The sequence below is a fragment of the Suncus etruscus genome, chromosome 16 (genome assembly GCF_024139225.1).
Source record: "Suncus etruscus isolate mSunEtr1 chromosome 16, mSunEtr1.pri.cur, whole genome shotgun sequence".
NCBI lineage: Eukaryota > Metazoa > Chordata > Mammalia > Eulipotyphla > Soricidae > Suncus > Suncus etruscus.
In genome coordinates this window covers 53,982,517-54,006,848 of record NC_064863.1, presented here as the reverse complement: position 1 = coordinate 54,006,848, position 24,332 = coordinate 53,982,517, and the positions used below count along the sequence as shown (strand labels likewise).

At 35.3% G+C, this 24,332-nt stretch overlaps 2 non-coding genes across 2 annotated transcripts; both read left to right on the top strand.

Moving 5' to 3' along the window:
- Positions 1-15,498: 15,498 nt before the first annotated feature.
- LOC126032903 (5S ribosomal RNA) lies at positions 15,499-15,617 on the top strand. The gene has a single exon (XR_007504064.1). It is a non-coding gene; the product is annotated as a 5S ribosomal RNA (ribosomal RNA).
- Positions 15,618-23,095: 7,478 nt separating this feature from the next.
- LOC126033040 (U6 spliceosomal RNA) lies at positions 23,096-23,202 on the top strand. Its single transcript, XR_007504196.1, has one exon. It is a non-coding gene; the product is annotated as a U6 spliceosomal RNA (small nuclear RNA).
- Positions 23,203-24,332: the final 1,130 nt, after the last annotated feature.

Here is a 24,332-nt window from a genome sequence, read left to right as displayed (position 1 = left end):
TTGGCTATACAATAGGAAATTTTGCTACGAATTTGTTTGCATCACCAAAAAATATGATAAAATATGGAAAGTGGGACTTTAAGAAAGTCATATAATTTTATGCAATATTTAGTATATTTCATTTCTATTAACTTAATTTTTGAATCTGACCATCAAGATGTGAAAGAGCAGATATTCTGAACATTAAACCAGTCATATAACTGTTACTTACTTCCCTTCCCACTTTGAGTTTTTTTTACTAAAGTCTTTAATTTCCAAGATAGGAAGAAATGCCTGCACAAAAGACCCATATACAATAGCACTAAATAAAAACTGAAAACTTACATTTGCAATTTTTGTATTTTATTACATTAAATTCAAAAAGTGTACTTATTTTTTTGCATTGAAATAAATGATCCTTAGAAAAGGAATATCTGGTTGGTACTCTTATTAGAATTAGAAAGAAACACAACTATTTAATTTCAAGCACTTACAAACGCTAATTCATTTCTAAAAACTTAAGTTAGTAGAAATTTATAGAAAACATCAATGGACAAGATAATAGAGAATTTGGAGATTTTCTCAGCAAAATCTGTGGTACTCTTGATTATGGGACAATGAGCTCAGGTAATCTCCCATGTGAAAGCAAAGAAAACAGAGTGGATCACAAAGGAAAGACATTATAAATGACAACTACAGATCATTAGCTTACAACAGTGAATTCTATAGCAGTGATGTGAAATTTTGCAATAGACTGCCTTTTTTTTTTGTAATAAACGGTTACATTAGTGGCCTCCAGTGACCCATAGCTCCTGCAATTCTTACTGTTGAATGGTTTTCTTCACATTGACTATGGATTCAGTTCAGTGATTACTTTTGGGCAAATGAGACATATCCAGTGAAATGCAAGTGAATCTGCATTAATACTTTAATTGGATGGAACCCCTTATCTTACAAAGCTTAGTTTTTCTCCCAATCTCAGCAAATTAACTGAGTTATCTAATTCAACTTCTGTTGGAATTTCTAGTTAGAAACACAGCTACACACGATTAGCAACTCTAACCAGTATTCCTTCATTGTTAGTGCATTCCTATCTGTATCAGATGAGTAATTTCAACTGCATGAGAAGTAGTTTTAGTAAGGTAAAATAAAAATTTTAGTTTTTTAACAATATCATCGTGTGTCACACATGCTTTATACACTTGTCTTATTTTTTTTTTTGCTTCCAGTGAATTTTTTGTCATTCCTTTGCTAATTTGATCAGAGAACTAAATAACTGGTTTTTCCATGTTTCTTAGAGTTTAATATTTCTGATTTTTCTAAGATATTTGGTTTATTTTTAAATTTGTATTATTTTGATATAAAATATAGTAGTAAGATCTTAATGTTTATCGATTTATTAAACTAGTTTCATTTCCCAGCATATAATCTCTCATAGTGAATGTCTCATGTGAAACAGAACAAAATACATACTCTTTTGTAAAAACAGGAATCACACCTTGTCCAACTTCTCTTTTATTTCCTTTTCTAAAACTTTTTGTCTGGTTGTCTTACTCAGAATTGCTCAAGCCTTATTCCTGGCCCTACACACAAGGTGAAAAGGGAAATCAGCCCCCCCCCCCACCAACCTTGGCGGGTGTCCTGCCCCTTAAGGAAGTCGTCACTACCTTGGCTCCACCCTTAAGGAAGTCGTCACTGCCTCGGCCCCACCTCTACCCCTACCTCACGAATCATTGGTGTTATCGTAGCGGAAGTCCAGCCCTCAAGGACTCTTCTTCCCCTCCCACTTCCCATCCTATATAAGGGGGTAACGAGGGACCCACGAGGTCTTTGATTCTGGTGGGAATTCATAGACCCTGACCATTCATAATGGTCAGTATTAAAAGCACTTTTTTAAAGCATCTGCTAGAACTCATAAGCCTCTTCATTTCTTTGCGCCGGGCAGCTAAAATTAGGACTTCCGGACCTTTCATTTTGGCGAGCCACCAGGAGTCCTCACTCATTCTGCCCGGCACAAAGCTATGAAAAGGTGTCTGGTGAGTTCTGATGTGTGTATGTGTGTGTGTGAGCACACTTTGCTTCGTGTCTGTCTTAGTCTGAGATTATGTTGTATTCTGTGTCCAGTGGGAAGCTAGCTTTGTGGTGGCTTGGCTAATGTTATGAGCTCTTTACTCGATGTGGAAACCGAGTAGAAGCAGACTTTGTTTCATAGGGGGGTTAGAGTCCCCCCGGGTGACTAAGGAATCTTCCACCTGATGCGTTTCCAGGTGTGTGTGGTTCCCCATCTGATGCGTATACCAGATGGGCAAGAGGTTGACGAACTTTGGCTGCTTAGGTCACGACCCTGGTGGTACCCCAGGGGTTTAGTAAGAGCAGCTGGAAGACGTTCCGAGCTGCTGAAGAGGTTGTCTGTCTGTGATTTTTGGAGCTCAAGAACTTGGTCATTGGCATAGTTGTCTGTCTAGGATTTATTGTGGAATGCAGAGATTACTTGAACGCATTTTGCTTGGTTATTTGTGGCGCCACGCTGTCTGTTTGTCTGTCTGTTTCTTGTCTGTGTGTTCTATGTTTTTTTTTTTGGTCTGACCACGGGACGCAAGCCCGACCCCCTCTCAAGGGCCGACCCCTGGGGAAAGGGGCCGACCGCCGGTGAGCCCGCGTCTCCCTCGCCCGTCAGTCGTCCCAGCAGCGAAACGCGCAACCCCCGCCGCCCGCGGCGCGGCAAGAGGGCGCCCGAAACCCGCCTAACCCGCTCCCCACCCAACCAGGAAGCTGGCGCATGCAAGGTCCACACTAGGGACTTGGCGGGGGGTGTTGGAACTTGCAAATCCCAGATTTCTCAAATGGCCATCGGGAATAAATTTTCCTGGAGAATTTCTGAACTTTGCAATTCCCCAACTATCCTGCCATGCGTTCAGGCCAAAAAGAGCAACTGGCCGTTTTTTTTCTAGCCGAAAAAAAAAAAATGCTTTTTAACTCACCACGTGGTGAAGAAATTCACCACGCCCCAGGGCAAACTATTGTCCTCCTAGCCTCACCTGGCTGGGAAATGTAGGTCATTTACATATCAAAGAAGAATCTAGCAAATGGTTTGGAAGTCAAAAATTTTTTTTTCTAACTTAAAGGTTTCTTAAAAAAAAAAAATTAATAAGAGGATGTTGCAAATTACTGTTGTTATTTTTGTTTGTTTGTTTTTCGGTGCACGTGAAAATTTTTAGCAGCGAAACCACTGCAAAAAAATGAGTGGCGAAGCTTAAAAAAAAAAAAAAAAAAAGGGGAGGAAAAAGAGAAGAAGCCGAATGGTAGGGCGTTTGCCTTGCATGCAAAAAGGAAAGTGGTGTAAAAAAAATTAAAAATGTGTAATAAAAAATGTGTATAATCAATCTAAATAATTATTAATATGTCTCTAGGTTAAAAAAAATGTAAATGTTTTTAAGCATGTTCTACCAAAAGTAGTAAGTATTCATTCTTTCTGGTTTTCAACATTAATTTGTGTAACGTAAATTCCTGGTGTTTTCTGTTTAGAAAACTAAGTGAATTTCTATATTTAGAATTAAGCATAATTAAAATATTATTTTGCAATTTTTCATTATATGTTACCAAGAACATTAATATTTGTATCACAGGAGGTTTTATAAAATTGGTCATGGTTTTATTTGAAAATGTATAAAATGTTTCGTTGCAGAAAAAAATTCTAAAATTATCTAAGTAATTTAAGTAATATTTGCTTTTTCTCTTCTCCCAGAACCTTTTAGTACCATTTATGTCATGGCATCATGTTGCTTTGCACAGAATACAAGCAAATGGCTTTTCTCTCTGCATGGGGAGTAGTCCTCATGCAAACAGAAAATCAAAAAAAAATTAGTAAGGAAACCCCAAAACCTCTTTTAGAGGAATAATTGGAGTTGAGGCGGTGTGACAAGCAGGCACCGGCGAAAAACTGAAATAAATGGCCTGAGTAAGGAAATTGAAGATTTTCCTAGAAGATCATCACAGCCTGCTCTCTCCCTCAAGCTCAGAAGAGAATTCGAGGTCAGTCTCTTCCAAACCTGGAGAGGAGTGGAACAGACGAATCACCTCTAAAATTCCTGCAAAGGGTGAGATGCCCAGCCAGAAGAACCTCATGCTGAACCGACCAACTCATCAGCCAAACCTGAGTAACTGTGAAAAACCTGCAGTGTCCACAACCTATCCTCAGAAAAGTTCTGTAAGTAATGGGGGTGCCCCAGATGGAGATTTCTCCAACAGTGCTGTATATGTGCAAAGGAAAAAGCCAAGTTATTCAAATACCTGGTAAGGTACAAGGTAAAGGTGGAGAGAAAAACCATTTTTGGTAGCTAATTAAAATCCTAGTGGGCCTAACTTAAAACCCACTTCTTTGAAGTAACTTATGTAAAAATGCTCTTACTAGTTGTATTAAACCAGATCATAAATTGCAAATGCAAATGTTAGTCTAACTGAAGTAACTCAAAACTGTTTATTCATAATGCTATTATGCTTTGTTTTCTGTTAATTAATTTGTGCTATCATTACAGACAATAAGAACAGCTATGCCATTCAAGTTGTGCTATTTACTGCTCCAAGGCCTGAGTGGGTTAAGTAATATTCCCCTGTATAATTAATCTAATCCTTTTCAGGTGTTAAAACTGCAAAAGTGAACCAGTTAACTGCTCCTTTAGGGAAATATGAGATTTCACCCTATCTAAAGATTGAAACTGCAGTCCCCTGTCAGCCTGAAGTAGCTACAGAAAATTGATCTTCGTCCACGTTCCCTCTAATAACTTCTAGGGTAATGAAATCTCTAAAGCAAAATGGTCATCAGAAAAAGCTATAAGGGAAATAAGGGGAAAAGAAAGGCCACAGGAATTAATAAGCCAAGTTAACTACTAAGAATAACATTATGCCTATCTATCCCAGAGGTTAAAGCAGGTAGCAAAAATTATGCTTCTCTTGGTAATGTTAAAAGTAAAACAGTCATTAATAAAAATAAAATTTCTTCATCTCTGTCTAACCCAGTGCAGGAAAGGCAACTGAAGTTTAGGGCTCTCTACCCCAACAGCTGTTTAAGTTGCAAAAATGAAAAAAAGAAAGCAGAAACCTCCTTATTTTCGTTGTGGAATTCACAGCCTATGTGAAAAGAACTGCTGTCAAGGTGAACTGCATGCTTCCTGGGTTCACGCCTTCCATCCAAAACCTGAAAAGTGAAGCACACTGAGGATCCTCTCAAGATACGGGTCTGGCGGGCACACTTCAGCCCTAATGCACTCACTAACTCTGAAAATGCTCTCCCTGGCACTTGCTAAGGAAGGGCTCGAACTGCTTACCTCCGGTCCTCTACTTCCCATGTGTGTGTTTGGGGGGCCAGAATGGGTGTGTAAAGCAAAACCTCAGCCTTTGCCTCCCTCTTGGGGGTGGGGGGAAAATTGGCCTCTGGCTGTCCCTGTCTGACTAGGTAATCTAACCTTTGCTTCTTCTAGCTGTACTTATGTCAAAAGGTAATCCCGTTTAGCTTCAAATCTTCTGTTTGCTACTCATAACAGCACCAAATCTGTAAACCTGGGTCAGGTAAAAGGTACTCAGTGCTTAAAAGTCCTGCCTGCTCCCTCTAGCCCAGGGTATTTACCTCCGGAACGGGTATAAATATGTGGTAAAAATTTGGCTTATGCATCCCAGCATTAGTGCTCCCCAACATTAACATCATCCCAGGAACAGAGCCCATCCCTCTGCCTAGCATACATTTCTTAGGCACTCCTAGGTCTGAGCACTCTACTGGTAGGGCTCAGAAGTTGCAGGTAAATTGGTAACTAGAACTAGCAGGGCTAAACAGAAATAACAAACTCTCACAAAAGTTAATTTCAAATGTGTGGGACAGAATCAAGCACCATCAAGAGTAGCTGGCCAAGATACAAAGCTATTAAATGGTCCCTTATGGTCTTTATGGCATGGAATTCTCCCCTATCTAATACTCCTACTGGGGCCCCTCCTAAGCCTTTTTACTTCTGGTAGCCATTGGCCCATGCAGGGTTAGCTCATGCAAATAATTATGACCAGTAATATCAGAAAGTAAAGGCCCCAAAATCACATTGGCTTCTAGGATTAGAAGCCTCCAGTACAAGAAGTGGGGATTGAAAAGGGAAATCAGCCCCCCCCCACCAACCTTGGCGGGTGTCCTGCCCCTTAAGGAAGTCGTCACTACCTTGGCTCCACCCTTAAGGAAGTCGTCACTGCCTCGGCCCCACCTCTACCCCTACCTCGCGAATCATTGGTGTTATCGTAGCGGAAGTCCAGCCCTCAAGGACTCTTCTTCCCCTCCCACTTCCCATCCTATATAAGGGGGTAACGAGGGACCCACGAGGTCTTTGATTCTGGTGGGAATTCATAGACCCTGACCATTCATAATGGTCAGTATTAAAAGCACTTTTTTAAAGCATCTGCTAGAACTCATAAGCCTCTTCATTTCTTTGCGCCGGGCAGCTAAAATTAGGACTTCCGGACCTTTCAAAGGCAGAGTTCAGACTGGGATCATGTGGGGTTTGGATCATATGGGGATGGGCTATCAAACTCACATAAACTATTCAAAATAAGCATTGTTTCCCTGAATGCTTCTTTTTCCAACTTTTACTTTGAGTCTATGCTTCTCCATGTCAGTGTGTCTTCTGTAGTAGGCAGTAAGTAGATTAAATTTTTTTATTTTGGTTTTATGGGCCACATCCGTTTGATGCTCAGGGGTTACTCCTGGCTAAGCTCTCAGAAATTGCCCCTGGCTTGGGGGGACAATATGGGATGCCAGAGGATCCAACTGTGGTCCTTCCTTGGCTAGCGCTTGCAAGGCAGACACCTTACTTCTAGCGCCACCTCACCGGCTCCAGTAGATTAAATTTTATTTTAATATATACTACTATGAAATGTCCTTTTATTGGATATTTTTCTTACACTTAGGAATAACCTTTCTGTCTGTCTTCAAGGACATATGCATGGGTTTCTGTGAAAAATGCCCAGACACACCTTTTAAACCTTAGAATAAGGTTTAACCTTAACCAGATGTCAACTGATGCCAGATCAATACCCAAGAATTTAAAGGTTGGTATAAAACATAGTTAATATAAATATTAATCTATAATAATTATATTATAATATTATTCCATAATATTTATTATAATAAATGTAATATTAAACTATAGTGACTTTTAGTCTACAGTGACTTATAGTCTCTTTTTGTAGAGACCTGGATGGTGACTGAGAATCTCAAACTGGTGTGGGTCTGATAGAAGACTGGAGTCTCATTTACAATTTGTGATGGAACAAACCATCAAGTGTTTATAAAGAGCAGAAACTGGCAAGCTCTGGAATGGCAAGGATCACATAAGACACTGAAAGTATAATATTCAAATGCATTACTTTGAGTCTATGAAAATTCTTGTGTCTGGAGAGTAGAATTTGCTTGCTAGCAGACAGATGTAAACTTTTAGGGGGTAATTAATTTTTAGTTTGAAAAAAGCAAGAATTGACAATAATTGTTGCCAATAATTATCTCCCAAATACCAGCTGATGCAGTTATTTGATATGAATAGATGAAGATTTGTCCTCAAGGCAGATTTCTAACAGAGATCCACCATTGTTACTATTCGCAGGTTGTAAAAGGTCACTAAAATGATGATGGCCACCAGGCGGTGGACCATGCATAGGCATCTCCATTAAAGGGGCAATTTAGTGGGCCCATCATATACTGAATTTTCCTGGAGCAGATAACTCATTCACCCCAAGGAGTATTTAACCAAAAGGCCTGCTGTGGAAGATTTTACTCCTGAGTCAATCACTGGAAGTACTTCTGAAGTTCTTATTATGGTACTGACATTATATTACATTTATATTATTTGGCCTTAATAATTAATTCTCCCTTCAGCTGATATTCACAGACAAAATATAGCCTTGATTAAAACTCCTTTACCTGGATAATATTTAGCACCAAATCAAAGACAATATTTTTCTCTCTCTTCAAAGTGCTCTAGCATCCTCAGTTTGTGGGACGCAAGGGCGTAGCTAGAATGCAGATCCTGGGCTATTCACTTTTCTCAGAAAATGAGAGCTACACCTTAGTGGATTTAGCTCTTTCTTTCACTTGAAATCAATAATAATAGAGACCTCCCAGTGAAGCTAGAATTCCTAATTTTTTTTCTAATTCTCACTAATCCCTTATTTTGCAACTGAAGTTAGTTTGCAAAGAACTGCTTTGAGTAGTGACCATCTCCTTTGTCACTCAGAATTCTTATTGCTTACACCCATAGCTTTATGTATTGTTTATTGTTAAACTCTGCTTTGTAAACATTCTTCTCAATACCTATGACTGACTTTTATCCCTTATATACTACTAGCTTGGAGATTAAAAATCTGTAACATGCTTGCCGGAACGTGTTTTCCCATACATTCACTGTGTGGTATCATTTTCTTCATTACTTCATATTTCACCACCTGGGTATCCACTCTCCTCAAAGAGGACTGAAAAGAAGCCCTTTAATGCATCCGGAGCCAGCCCACGAGATCTGGCAGACCAAAGTTAGTCTAAACACACCAGGGTCTGAAAAATCTTTTGATTGTATCCTATACATTTAAAAATATATATCACACTTCTTTGATTACATAATTTCCTCATTTATTTTTATCTACTTATTGAGACATATTCATAATGGATTTTTGGCCTAAAAGGTTTCATCAATAATCCCTTCACAGATGTACATTTCCTCCACACATGCTCCCCCCACCCACCACTTAGCCTCTTTAGTTAGGTTGAGTCCAATATACAATGATTTTCTGAGGCATAATTGCAAATGGGATTTTATTTAAAAAAACAACATCTCGGGGCCAGAGAGATAAGTGGTAAGTTGTTTGCCTTGCATGCAGAAGGATGGTGGTTCGAATCCCAGCACCCATATGGTCCCCGAGCCTGCCTGGCGATTTCTGAGCATAGAGCCAGGAGTAAACCCTGAGTGCTGCCGAGCGTGACCCAAAAACCAAATAAAAAAAAAAAACTTTTTCTCTTTTGTTATTTGTATTAGTAAATCCATAGACTTGCATATATTAAAAATGTAACATGCCATTTTACTTATAGAGATTATTGATTTGTATAGCTTTTTTTTGTAGACTATTTAGAATTTTCTAAATAGAAGTTATAAATAGTGAGAGCTTGTAATCTTTCTTTTCTATATGAATACACTACTATATTTTTAACCTTTTCTATTAATGCTGCTGTGATGTGTACCAATCTCTGGGGTGTGAGGTGGTACCTCATCGTTGTTTTGATTTGCATCTCCCTGATGATTAGTGATCTGGAGCATTTTTTCATGTGTCTTTTGGCCATGTGTATTTCTTCTTTGTCAAAGTGTCTGTTCATTTCTTCTCCCCATTTTTTGATGGGGTTAGATTTTTTTTCTTGTAAAGTTCTGTCAGTGCCTTGTATATTTTGGAGATTAGCCCCTTATCTGATGGGTATTGGGTGAATAGTTTCTCCCGCAATTTTCTTACTTAAAAGAAAAGAGTTAAAAGTTAGATTAACTGTAGATTTTATTTGTTTGTCTTGGAGTCACATCGATAATGAGGATATTATTTTGGCAAAGCTAAGTAAAGAATCTGGTTTGGCCACATGCAAGGCAAGAAGCACCCAACCCGCTGTACTATTGCTCCTGCCCCTTCTGTAGATTCTAGATAGGAGAACCACAACATTGACTTTGAGACTTATTCCTGTCTCTGTATTCAGCAATCACACCTGGAAATGCTCTTGGCACAATATGGTGTGCCAAAAAAAAAAAAAAAACCTAAAAGGCAAGAGTACCTGGAATGTACTGCCCTTCTAGCTCTTGAGTATAGATTTAAAGCTTTTCTGACCAACAAAATTTTGTAAGATATAGCTACATAAACACATTCAAAACTTCACACTTAAATGCATGTATTAGTTTACTTTAGAAATTTACTATAAAAATGAATAAGTTGTGTGGTATAAAATGCTAACAATTTTATAAACAGAAATTAATACATAGACTGAAATAATGGATGTGGCTGGATCATATTTTTAAAAATGCATCTTTTTCCACTGTAAAGACAAATAAGGAAAAAAATCAGGAAAGAATTAGTGTCAGTGATTGAGAAAGTGTTTCTCTGGATAAAAGAACGAACCCTTTTTATGATTGGGGATGGACTTCTTTGGGGTAATACTTAATATAGAGCAAGATCTCCCCATTTTCTTTAATATTTAAAAAGATTTTAGGGTAAGTAGTTCCATTCCTACTCACATTTCTAGCAGACAATGTGCAGTGCAAATAATTTCATGACTCTTAAAGGATATATGGAGATAATCCATTTAGGTAAATACTACTGAAATGGAGGGAAAGACTGAAGAAGTAAAGGTGTCATTAATAAAAGTGGCCTTGTAATCATTGAAAGGACTGTTTCATTTTTGAGTTAAATACTAAATAGTGTATTTAAATGGAATATTCTGGATCTACCTTGGCACCATATGGTGTGCAAAAAAAATATTCTGCTGATTCTACCTTGAGGTGAAAAACTATAGAGCCTGTGAGTTTTTCTTTTTATTTATTTATAACTTTTGAAGTACAAATATTTACAATTTTGATGAAATCTAGATATTCAGTTTTAATTTTATTGAACAGGCCTTTTTGCTATATATATGTGTGGCCTCATCCCCCCATTCTTCCCAGGTAACTTGATCTTACCTGCAAGACCCCACCCATTCCTGGGAGGCATCTTGGAAAGGTTAAATAATGCTTTGACCAGACAAGATTAGGGCTTGGTCTTTTGCCAGGATGGAGGTTGGAGGGAACATGGATGAAATAAGTAAGATGCAGGGCTAGCTAAGTATGGCATGCGTAAATGGTTAGCAGCCACATCTGTTGGCCAGGGCAATAAAGATGTTATTTCTCTGGAAGCCTACCTGTGAGTGAGTTCAATACCCTTCGCTTTCCTGGACCCAGACCCTCCGGTTAATGGGGGTTGGAGCCATGTTGCCGGGGCCAAAGAACAAAGGCCTCCATTCACCATCCAAGGCCATCTTAAGGGCTTAATGCAACATCCACATATATGTTTGTATATATATAAAATAAGTATTTACTTATTCCATCATTGGGAATATTTTATGTATATTTTTAGGTTTTGCTCTTTTATTTAGAGATATACTGTATTTAAAATTATATTTTAATGCGTGATTTGAAGAACTATTCTTATTTAATCTTTTTACAGGTAGATATAATATTGACAGTGAAAAATGTGAAAAAGACAAGTTCTATTCACCATTTGTTACCTTAGTAACTTTGTAAAAAGGTATTCGAATTCAGGGCCAGGGCTTATTTCTGGATTCTAGTTCCATTCTATTGATATGCTTGTGACATATAGATTTGGTGATTTCAGCTTTATAAAAGCTTTTGAATTCAAGAATAAAATTGTGTTCATTTTCCCCTTTTTACAAGATTATTTTTGGGTATGATGAGTTTGTTGTACTCTTGTAAATGTCTGCTCCCAAAGTGAAAAGGAAGACTCTCATGCCCTAGAAGAAACCAATACTTTGTTGCTACTGATTTGCTCTCAGCTCTCCCTCCCTCCACCTCTCTTCACTGTGGACCTTTGCTTGCTACCAGGTTCTGTTTCTGAGAAGTCCCCCTCTCAAGGATACTTCCTAATATGTGATTGCTAGGAGCCGTTTTTCAGACTCTATAAGGCCAAATCACAGATCTAAGTGGTGTTCCGAATTTTACACACACCCCTGACTATTTCTAAAGATTTAAAGGGGATATGTATACCTCTGAATATTCCTTTATATATGTTTCCTTAACAGCTATAAGCCTTATTGAATATCCTCTTATATAGAGACAATTTCTCCCATTGTTTTTCTGTTTTGTTTTGTTTTGTTTTGTTTTGTTTTGTGATATGTTCAATAAGGAATTCTGGTAGAAAAGTTTGTTTAGAGTTCACGTAAGAACCAAGTTATGAGGATTGTTGGACTTGTTACCTTGGACCCCATATGCACCAATAATACATTGTAGCATTTGTTCCTTTTTGCATAGGCACATTAAAATGGGAAAATGTTACATATGCAAGCACATTCTTATCTAATAGAGAAAGGAACATACAAATCTTAAAATGCATTAGGGCCTTACATCCTGAACATTGTAATAATGACTACTTGGCTTAGGCCTCAGAACAAGGGACATTTTCCATTCACGCCTGAACCATGAACACCATTTAAGGAAACCATCACAGTTTTCTATAACATCACCAGGAAGCAAACCTCTATCAAAGAAGACATTACTGCTGTCCTGGCAATGACTTACTCCAAAGAGGTTTCTTTTTAACACCCAGGCGACTTAGCAATAGCAACAACCTGCTTTCAGGGCAGAGCTCTCCACATTGCTCTCTTATGGTAAAATGAAACCAGAAGACGTTCCACATAATTCTGACTAAGCTGTAGAATTTTCACAGAAACCAGGATCTCTAACTACAGAAACCTGACAGCAACAACTCCGATTGTATGAAAAAATTTTACTGGGACCACAGAGAATGACTCAGGAACCCAGATGCCTGGAACCCAGAGTTGGTCTCGTGCCAGAATATTTCAGGGATAAGGTTTCCCTGTATTTAGGCCAATGTAGGGACTCTGTGCTGTTAAATCCTTTGTTGGGTGTTTGTGAATCCACGAATAATCCCCAGAATGAGAAATTACTTCCCATCCCCTTGTCCCCTTTCGGAGGGAGATCTTGGTAATATTTATCCTCAGCAAATAATAATCCACACAGACAAGAAGGTTAGGGTGTAAAAGGTTGGGCAAAGAGAGAGAGTCCTTTTACAGCCTGCTCCCAGCTCTCGCAAAAAGACCCCTTCTTCCCTGTCCATCAAGCTATTTATTGCCAACTCCACAGCGCCCCCACCTGGAAGGTCTAGGTGGGGCAATAGTCATAGAACAATCCTAGGGAAATATTTTTATATACAACAATTCCAAGAATAATCTTATCGGGGCCGGAGAGATAGCATGGAGGTAAGGCGTTTGCCTTTCATGCAGGAGGTCATCGGTTCGAATCCCGGCGCCCCATATGGTCCCCTGTGCCTGCCAGGAGCAATTTCTGAGCCTGGAGCCAGGAATAACCCCTGAGCACTGCCAGGTGTGACCCAAAAACCAAAAAAAAAAAAAAAAAGAATAATCTTATCGAAATATTTTCATATACTACAGGCCAAGGCTTTTTTTTTTTCTTTCTATTTCTCCCATATTTTTCTGGGCCTAGCAAACAACACTGCTACACACACACACACACACACACACACACACACACACACACAACACACACCTTTTTTATTGTATTTTTAAAACTCTTATCTTTAAAAAAAATGTGTCGTAAGATAGCATAACAAAAAGAAATGTACATTTAAGGACATATACAGTTCTATAATATTTCAAGCTTGAAAATAAGTTTTTAGTAATATATCATTAAAAATTTAGGGCTGGCGCGGTGGTGCTAGAGGTAAGGTGTCTGCCTTGCCAGCGCTAGCCTAGGACGAACCGCTGTTCGATCCTGCAGCTTCCTATATGGTCCCCCTAGCCAGGAGCGACTTCTGAGTGCATAGCCAGGAGTAACCCCTGAGCATTACCAGGTGTGGACCAAAAATTTAATTGTACAAGTATATTTAAAAGTTAATAATTGCTAATAATTAAATTAAAATAGTTTTCTAAAATTCAAGGCATTATGTCCTTAATCTAATTTAGTATCAATTGTGATTTCTTTCTATATAAACAGATATTTCTTTTTAAAAAACACAGTTACAATGGCATTATAAAATTACCAAAATAATAGATATTAGAGACAATATTTGGTAATCAGTAATCTTAGAGATTGCAAAATTTCAATTAGCAATACTTTAGGAAGCACTATATTTACAAGTATCACTTTTTTTAATTTAAATTAATCAAAACTAATAAGTACATGTTACAAATTAATAAATATTAAAATAGATGATTTATGAAATATTTGTTCCTAAGATAAAATTGATTTACAGCATTTCATATTTATGAAGTTAAAAAAGTACATACAAAAACATATATGTCTAAATGAAATAAATAAAGAAACATTTAGGACTATGTAAGTTATTTAACAGCTTTCTTTTAATTAAATATTGATATTTTCTTATTTTTCTCTTTTTTCTTTTTGGAATGGGGCGACATCTTATGGTGTTTATATCTTATTCCTAGCTCTGTACTCAGGACTTACTGGTGGCTCTTCATGGCTTGAACCGTGGTCAACTGTATGCAAGGCAAGTATATTTCTTGTCTTTAAAATCAAGGACATGTCCAAATGAGAAAGATTAGGGTATATAAGATTACGTATTAGGTTTTAGGTATATAAGATTAGGGTATATAAGATAATTTATTGTGAAGACACAGCATTGAGAAAGCTAAGAAGACACATTGTATTCATATACTTTAAAACTCTGTCACTGAAAGGGTGCAATGGTAAAGGATGGTATTCACTGTATGACCAAAACCCAACAATGAATATTTTTGTAACCACAGTGCTTAAATAAAGCAAATAAAAATAATGATTGTTGGGGCCCGAAGAAAAAGCACAGCGGTAGAGCATTTGCCTTGCATGCAGCTGATTCAAACAGATGATGGTTCAAATCCCAGGATCCCATATGGTCCCTTATGCCTGCCAGAGCGATTTCTGAGTGCAGAGCCAGGAGTAACCCCAGAGTGATGCCAGATGTGAACCAAAATAAACACAAAAACCAAATAATAATAATAATAATAATAACAACTGTGTCTATATATATAATAGATTAATTGATAGCTAGAAATAATAGACAAAATTTTGGATGAAAAAGTTATAATCAGTTGTATTATACTTCATGACTTTTTTAAATTAAAAAACAGTCTAGAAATAACATAAGCATAACACAAGACAACAGTATTGGTTATTGTAAAAATATACTAAAATAAACACAAAAATATCATTTCTAAAAATGTTCTTGCATGATAGAAATTATTCCTAAAATAAAATATAAATTAAAAAAATAAAGTTTCTAATAAGAAAAGAAAAAAAAGAAAAATAAATAAAGTTCTACTTTTTAAAAGTTATTTATTTGTATGTAATGAACCTTCAGATCTAGTTAAGATATGATATTGGTAGCATAAATTCAAAACATGATTTTAGCCTTATGAAAGTCTCTTTTACAGAAAATTTATTTTTAGTTTGCATCTGAACTTAATTATAGAACTTTAGAAGGTAGTCATACTTACACATTAGTAAATAGAAAAGAAAACCTTAGATTTAAAATTTTCAATTTGTTTGCTGTCCTTTGTACAAAATGGAGCAAATTAATATTAATACATTATGATTTGTACCAATGTTTCAGAGGGTCCCATAAATATTTTTACCCATTTTAAGGTAAATAAACTTAACTGAGAAAAATAAGTAAAAATTTGAAACATTTCTTTTAATATATAAGAAAATAAAAGATGGCAAAAAGGTCTACAGCCATACCACCCTGAACGCGCCCGATCTAGTCTGATCTCGGAAGCTAAGCAGGGTCGGGCCTGGTTAGTACTTGGATGGGAGACCACCTGGGAATACTGGGTGCTGTAGGCTAAAGAAAAGAAAAAGAAAAAAAAAGATGGTAAAAGGACTTCTAAAACATTGCTTTTAGAGATGCTTTTAATTTCATGACTGCTGCTTGTATTGTGTCAGAAAACCTCCCACACAATACTCATAAATCCATCCTTAATTTAGAAAAAAAATGTTAATATATGTCAGATTAAATTTTAAAAACAAACTTTTCTATTTTGAGATCCAGTGATTATGTTTTTGTATAAACCTATACAATTATATAAATATCTTACAGAAGTTACTTATAACTTCTTCAGCTACTATATTGCCTTTTCTTTATTGACAAGTTGAATATGAAGTAAATATAGATATTTAAGTTGCTATAGAACACATAGATTTAATTTCTCTCTCCCCAATTGTATTGTTAATGTACTCAGTATTAAAAAATTGATTTGTATTTAATTGATGGTGAGAAGCAATCATTTCAACAATTGTCAAGATTATAGTTTTGAAAAATATTTCTAAGAGTCATTGTTTCTTCAACTGACATAATGAAGATCATTAGTTACAGAAATAAAAATCTTTTTTAGATGAAATTATACCTAATGATAATGCAATTTTGCTTACACTACAGAATTTAATATCTAATATATAACAGGATACTATCATAATAAGGAAATTCAGTTTTCTAGAGCAATAGTATACATTTAGTTACTCCTCCTGATCCTTTGCTTTAATCAGAGCTGCTTTGAGAGTTAACTAAACTTTAACACATGTGTTTTAAGACAAGTATTCTTTTCAGAGCTAATTATAATATTGGTAATGATATATGCTGTTTATGTCCACAAAATTAGAAATATCACGGTGTAAAAGAAACAATAACCTTTCCATTAATACTCATTTTTGTTAGCTCATCTTAAAGAAAACATATATCTATAGCTTTAGAGTAGGACCAAACAAAATCCTTTATCAGTATTTAGCAATGTGGTTTAATTGGGTCAGAGTCTATACTTATGTACTATGCTTTTCTCTGTCTAATTTACTTGGATTTTAGTCTTTTTCTGTTTTACTTTTATTTGCTGATAATTTAGTTTTGTAGCTAATCCTTCTTACAAGCACTCAGAGCTAAATAAATTTTAATCCTCTCATAGATCATTAGGTTAGTAACAAAAATAAGGTCATAGGACATATCAGATAGATTGTACATTGGGTAAGGTGTGGCTTTCCATTTGATCCCTGGCACCCTTTTAATCTCTGAACTTTGCCAAGGGTATTTCCCTAGAATAGTCTGGCATAATCCCTGTGCACTATTGTGACCCCAAAACACACACACACACAAAGTAATACCCTACCTGAATAGTTATGTTAAGCTTTAATACTTCAGTGAGTGAGATAAGTAATCAATACATAATCTTATTTCAAGGAAGCAATTAACTAATCAATTATTATTTTATGTATATTTTCATTTAGACCTATTTAATCGACTAAATATCCTACTTCTTTGGAAGTATGTCAATAATGGCTCAGCATATTTATTTTTGTTTTGAGAAATCCTTTCCAAGCTAAAGTGAACTTACGTCATATAAATCAACACATTTTTATCAAAATGTCTGTATATTTTCACACCCTTTCACTATTTTTTCTTAATAAACATGTTCTAAAGTGAAAAATATTCAGTCTGTTCTATAACTCACCGGAATAATCATTCTAAATTTGAAATGATGAACTTTACAGGACTTCCTCTCCCGGATGTTAACTCTAGTGTACTTCATCTTCCCTTACTAAAATATTATGTTATACTCCAATAAACATATAAATTTTAATGTCCCAAATTACTGCTTTTTAAAGGTGGAGGACTGAAGTCACACATAATATTATTCAGATGCGCTCTTAGTTCTATGCTTAGAAATTTCTCCTAACGGTACTGGGTAACTGAACCCAATCCTTTTATAATCAAACTGTTTGCTAATAATTTGATCAATATACCTTGCCCACTGACATTATATTATTATTATTATTGTTGTTGTTGTTGTTTGAGGCCCCACCTAATAATACTCAGAAATTACTTCTAAAATTCTCAGAAGACCACATGTATTGCTGAGGATCAGATCTACAGTGTACACGTCAAGTGCATTACTCTGTACTATATTTCTGGCTTCAGCATTTTTTTTTATAAATTCTCAAAATATCTCTAACCTGGAACTTTAGAACTACCTTTAATATGAAGATAACACAGCTACCTCACTATTCATTGATATGTATCATGTGTTGGCTCATAAATCTCTCATATTATCTCACATTCCAAAGTAGTTTGTCATATGTATATAGTGTCCTTAAAACAGAGGACTGCAAAGAAAGAATAACATTCTTTAACCCACATGTACATATAGGAAGAAGCGACTATCTGAAAATTCAGAAGACCTTCTCTCTAACTAAACACTAATCTGCTGACACTAAATCTGCTCTTTAAAAAACACAAAATTTGTAACAGTTTGATCATAGATTTCACATTTTCCAAAGCCATCAAAAATCAATGTTTTTTTAGACCAATGTTGTTTGATTATAGTAGCTAAAAACAAAGACAGATTTCACCTCACAATGAAACTAATTATAAAACACAAATATTACTATTTGAGCTTAGGGTTTCATAATACTTACAAATATAGTCATAGTAGGGCAAATTGTATAGAAAAACTGACTAGAAATATAATAACTATAAATTCATATAAAAAGCATAGAAATTTTAAAGTGATGTAGCTTAAAAAGTACCATTTCAATTTCTCTTTCTAGACTTCTCTGAATATGATAGAGAGAATAAATGTGCTGTTAAAATAACACAAAGAAGAAATAGTTAATTGTGGAATAAATATTTGATAAACCATTTTTAAACTTTTGAAAGTAAAGATTTCCTTACTACTTTATTTTAAATTGATAATTTGTGAGTGCTTGAAAGAGCTGATAATTAAAGTTGCACTTCAGTGCAAGGTTCATTAAGTCAGACAGGAAGAGATAAAAGCAAATGTGTTTTCCATAGGTGGTTCTTTTATTTTTTCTAAAAGAGTTCAATCTGATTCTAATTTTGTGAGCTAATGTTTAATGCAGTATGCTATTTCTGATGAAAAATCATTGACTTTTATAATGAAAATCGCAGCAATTAGAAAGATGTATAAGTAGAATATGCAAATAATGAATAAGAGTAATGAAAATTAAGAAAAGTACAGAAGGAAAACCAAACATTTCTAAGGTCATATAAAATGGAAAGTGGTGTGGAAAATTACAAAAATGTCATAAAAAAAACAGAAGTAAATGGTAAAAAATATTAGCAAAAACCATATAGAATAAAAACAAAATTGAAAGACACAAGAAAACTAGTTTTTGCATGTATTTTTTTCCATTTTACTCCTTCAATTCACAAGATTCAGACTTTTGTAAAAAGTTCTTATTACTTATCTTTGAAAACCTCCAAGATTTTACACTATTTAATTAATAATTTACACTCATACACACACACTAGCAGAAAGCTATACAGTTTAGGAATATTTTTTGATGTTTGGGTCACACTCAGTGGTGCTTGGGGATTACTCCTGGCTCTGTGCTCAGTTTCATTACTTGCAGTTTGTTGCATCGTTGACATTATCTGGTCTATTCGTGGCTTATTCCGCAGCAAAGGACTATACTTTATCTGCCATTTCAGGCCCTGTTCACAGAGGTATTTTGCAGAAGGTCAGCAAGCAGCTCAGTAACAGGATGTGGGTTGTCGGTTTCTGAAACAGAACAGCAGTTAAAAGGATGTGCTAGCTGGTCAACTGTTAAACATCAGAAAAACATGTTTGTTAATTCGGTATTAGTCTATTTAACTAATTACCCATTGTGTATTGGAATCATTCTTTGTGTACTGAGCTCCTTCCCCCTCTTGCTCATTTCCTCCTTTTATTCTATATAAATCATGAACATGCTCAATATAGTTGGAACTACTCTGACAGAATCCCCATCATGTTTTGAATATTTGTTAGCACTTCAGAGAGACATCTCTTTCCCCTCAACCCTTCATAAGACTGTCGCTTGTGAAGATAATTTGCTGAGGAGGCCTCACTCCCCAGAGTTTGAACGGTGACGCTGGATTTGGCAGCTAGGTCCACTACCAGGTCCAAAGAAAGACCCCAACAGCAGTTGGCAGTTTTGGGGATGCTTTCACACTGTACTATCTCTCCAACTTACAGTCTATACTATTTTATGTTTACTTTAGTTTGATATAGGGAAATATATGATTTAAACCATAAGGTCAATTTCTAGCGAGAACAATGAAATTGTTCGTGCAAAGCAAGCACTTACCCTCTGTTCTATCTTTCTGGTTCCTAATACTTTAAATTTTAGTTTACAAATTAGACTTACTGTCCCCAGAAACTGATATAAGGATAAAGCATTGCTTAACTGTGTGTTAAGTAAACTCTGCATCTATATTTCTTAATGTCTTTCAATACTATGAATGTAGTATTTATGATAGTTTGATTACTATCCATATTTTATATATATTTAGTACATTTTTTTCTTCCTATCAATGCTCATGATAACATGAGTCAAGCTACTTCTGGCTGTCAGATTAAAACATTTTTCATTTCTGACAGGTTTTTACTCAGAGAACACTTCCGTGAATTGCATAATTCAACCCCCAAATCATTTGATTTATAGAATGGTCTTATTTCATACAAATGCATTTATATCTTTTTTTTTTTAAGATGGAAACACATGCAAGGCATCTCCAGAGTATACACTTAATTCTTTGTTTTCTAATCCATGGTATGACTGAAGACTTGTAGCTTTGGTTTTTAGAGATAACCCTGGAGTTGTATTTTGAATTACTATTCATTCTTAGAGTCAGTAATTGCTGCAGTGTAAATGCAGATAATACTTAGCTACTTTTATTGAAATGCTTATATTTAAGCCTGCACAGATATGTAAATTGCCAATGCTCAAGTGGGGGCCATAATAAAACAACTCAGCTTTAATGTGCAATTTAACAGAGCTAATAAATTATGATCACTTTTTTTTATTTTACACCGTTAAATGGTTTAATTTTGATATTAATTCAATTATTTAATTTTAATTTAAAATTACACTGTCTTGAAAAATAAAGTTTTACTGTATTTATAGTAAGTTGTAGAGTATAAAACTAAAAGTTTTCATATTATAGTTGAATTCTGGTTTGGATATTATATTTTCTTCATTCAGTTGATGATATCACTCTATGATCATGAAACTAGTTCTTTGATAGGCTTGTGGAAATAAATTATTTTGTAATAAAATATACTAGAAACTGAAAGAACAAAGCTCTCATACATTTACATATATAATAGTCATATTTATGTTTTAATATTATATTCCTTAAATTTGAATATGAACATTTTTAAATCACAGTGCCTAGATACAATTTAAAAAATATTAAGAAAATCTCATTTTAATTTCAACCTGCAAAATACTGTATAGGCTCTGCATAATTTTCAAACTCTAAACTTTATTTGTTCTTTACTTATGTAGAAAAAATATTTTAGTGGTACAATTTTATCACATAAATACTTATTTTTTCACACTATGCTACTACCAAAGTCACAATATGCCTTTATTGCAAAACATAAGACTGCTTCACTTTATCATCTCACTGAGATCTTTTGAAATACTCAGTTTTATTATCATATTTTAGAGATTGTTTTGGTTGTCACATTTTTCTGGGGCTACACCTAAATTTCATACATCACTCTTTTCTTCCAATCAAAAAATATTCTCCTGTATGCTATTGTAGCAAAGATGATTTGGTCTTTGTCTTCATTAATTCTGCTAAGTAACCTCCATATGTTATTTTTGAGTATAAATATTATATTCATTAGCTCTGTAACTGAAGACTGAACTAATCACTTATATTTTACTCATGGTCAAAGTTATTTTCTCGATATTTTTATTTCAGTGAGAATCATTAGAACTGTTTCTTTCTGATTTCAGAAAGTGTACACCATTCTTGAGATTCTTTATAGGCTTTTATCCATCAGTGGGGTGAATTCCAGTCTCCTAATTTTGTCTGTTTCTATGCCATGGTCTTATATGGAAGATTGTTTTCAAAGAAACTAGGGTTTGGGTTATCTTTTACTGTCTTCTTTTTTTTTTTTTTTTTTTTGGTAGGTTGTGGGTGGGAAGGTGTATTGGGCCACATTTGATGGCACTCAGGGCTTACTCCTATCTCTGCTCAGGGATATCTTCTGGCAGTGTTATGGATTCAATCAGTGGTGACTGTGTACTGTGCAAATACTTAACCCCTCAGGTATCTCCACAAAGTGATTCTTAATTGCAAATGCCAGCCAGCATTTGTAGTGTTAAAGTTAAGTGAACCTAATCAAGTCTGTGTTTTGTAGTCTTGAGCTCTTGCTGATCCCAGATCCTATGATAGCAACTGTAAGTTCAGAATTATAATTTTTAGAGAGAAGCTATAGTGTCCTTTGTTTAGAAAGCCTGGACTTGGAAGTTCAATTTTTATTTTTTGTACAAAATAAACCTAGGGGCATGAGCGGCAGCTCAAGCAGTAGGGTGTTTGCCTTGCACATGCAAACCTAGGACAGATCGAGGTTCGATCCCCTATATGCTCCCCCAAGCCAGGAGTGATTTCTGTGCGCATAGACAGAAGTTTTCGCTAAGCATTACCAGGTATGGTCCCCAAAAAAAAACAAAAACAAAACAAAAACCCTAGAAATTAAGTTTCCATATGACTCAGTAGTAACTCTGAGAAGAATTTATTTATAAATATATTTTAAAGAATTATATAAAAATGAAAATAATTTCTGGGTATGCCCAAGGTTGTTGTCACCCAGACAGGGATACTCAATCAAAATTCAGGTAAAAATGATTTGCAATAAGAGTAATGGACTTCTTGGTAATGACTATTGCATACATTAAAGCAAACACATTTGGGTGCTAATTAAAATTTCAAGGTTGTGATCACCTTGTGGAAGTATCTGGTGACCAAGTTACAAACCTAGGCAATTTGGTTTGAAAACTCTAGGTAAAACAAACAAACAAACAAACAAAAAACCCAGTAATTTAATTTCTCAGATCTCCAGAGTCCTTATACATATATGTGCTGTAATTTTGTGCTGTCTTGAAATCTAGAGATTTCCTGTAAATTTTTACTGGTGAGGGCAATGGTTCATTTGAATGGATCTGGGCTACAAAAGGGGCTTCAAGGTATAAATGCTTTGGATCTATTAAACTATGCTATGTTTGTGAATATTTAGTTATACACTAGGGAAACTCTTGTTGGGGTAGATCTGAAAGGAATCAGGGGGCATCTGTCCAATTTGAAGATAGAACATACACTCTGAGACTTTCAAAAGTTCCAGATGACGAGGAAGTGGGGTATGTAGTCAAGCCTCTTTAATAGACATGCTTTGGGAGGTCCACAGACTGCTTTTAGCAATAGGGTTGTAGATCATTGGCTAGCAGTAAAATAAATCGCAGTATAGAATTATCTGCCAGGAGTGCTCGCTTTGGCAGCACATATACTAAAATTGGAAGGATACAGAGAAGGTTAGCATGGCCTCTGCGCAATGATGATACGCAAATTCGTGAAGCGTTCCATATTTTTTAAAGAGGCAGAACATGGAAAAAAATATCTGCCAGGAATAATCTTTCTTGCTCATTGAATCTTGATGCAGATAGTTTAGGTTTTTGTTTTATACAGTGCAAGTATCCTTAGGACTTCATTTGAGTTTTTGTCAGCAAGGTTATAAGAGGTTATGAAGTAATTCTGCAACTTGGTTATTTGCTATAAAATCTTGCTTTCTATCCCAGTTTTTATAAGATTCTGATTTATTGTAGGATGAGGGTCCCAAGAGTTTGACACCATCAATCCCCCAGAATAAAGTTCATAACTCTAGGTCTTTTGATTGCTAGTGACCCAGGACGAGATTGCTTTCTTGCCTCCTAAGTATTTAGAGGTTATCTTTGGGTTGCTCTTTATGAACATTTTGTTAATCTGAATTTTTGCTGTTTTTTACATAATTTGATTCATGTTTATTGAAAATGCGCCATGATCACAGGATGGAATAAAAAAATTTGAACCTATTTGCCTTCTTGCTATTTATTTATTTTCTTGATTAATTTTAAGAACTTATTAATGTGTATATATATATATATATATACACACACACACACACTGTTAATATAAAAAGTTAAATAGGGGCCGGAGAGATAGCATGGAGGTAAGGCGTTTGCCTTTCATGCAGAAGGTCATCGGTTCGAATCCCGGCGTCCCATATGGTTCCCTGTGCCTGCCAGGAGCAATTTCTGAGCATGGAGCCAGGAATAACCCCTGAGCACTGCTGGGTGTGACCCAAAAAACACACACACACACACACAAAAAAAAAAGTTAAATAAAATAAACTAAGATTACAAATACAGATTCTAAAAATCTGTTAAATATAATACATTTTTATGAAATATAAATAATAATAAGTAATAAAGATAAGATTTTATGGAAAATTTTTAAATGTAGTTTAACATAATTTTACATATAAAATCATAACTAATTTCAGAAAATTTCAATAATAATTTTATAAAATCTTATGCATCTTTATATTACATACAGATATAAGATATATATACATTTGTGTTAGGGGGTTACAAAAATGTATAACCAGGCATTACTCAGAGTTTGCTCCTGAAGAGACTTAAGGAAGTTGTTTGGAAGAATGGTGTCATTTGGAAAAATCCACA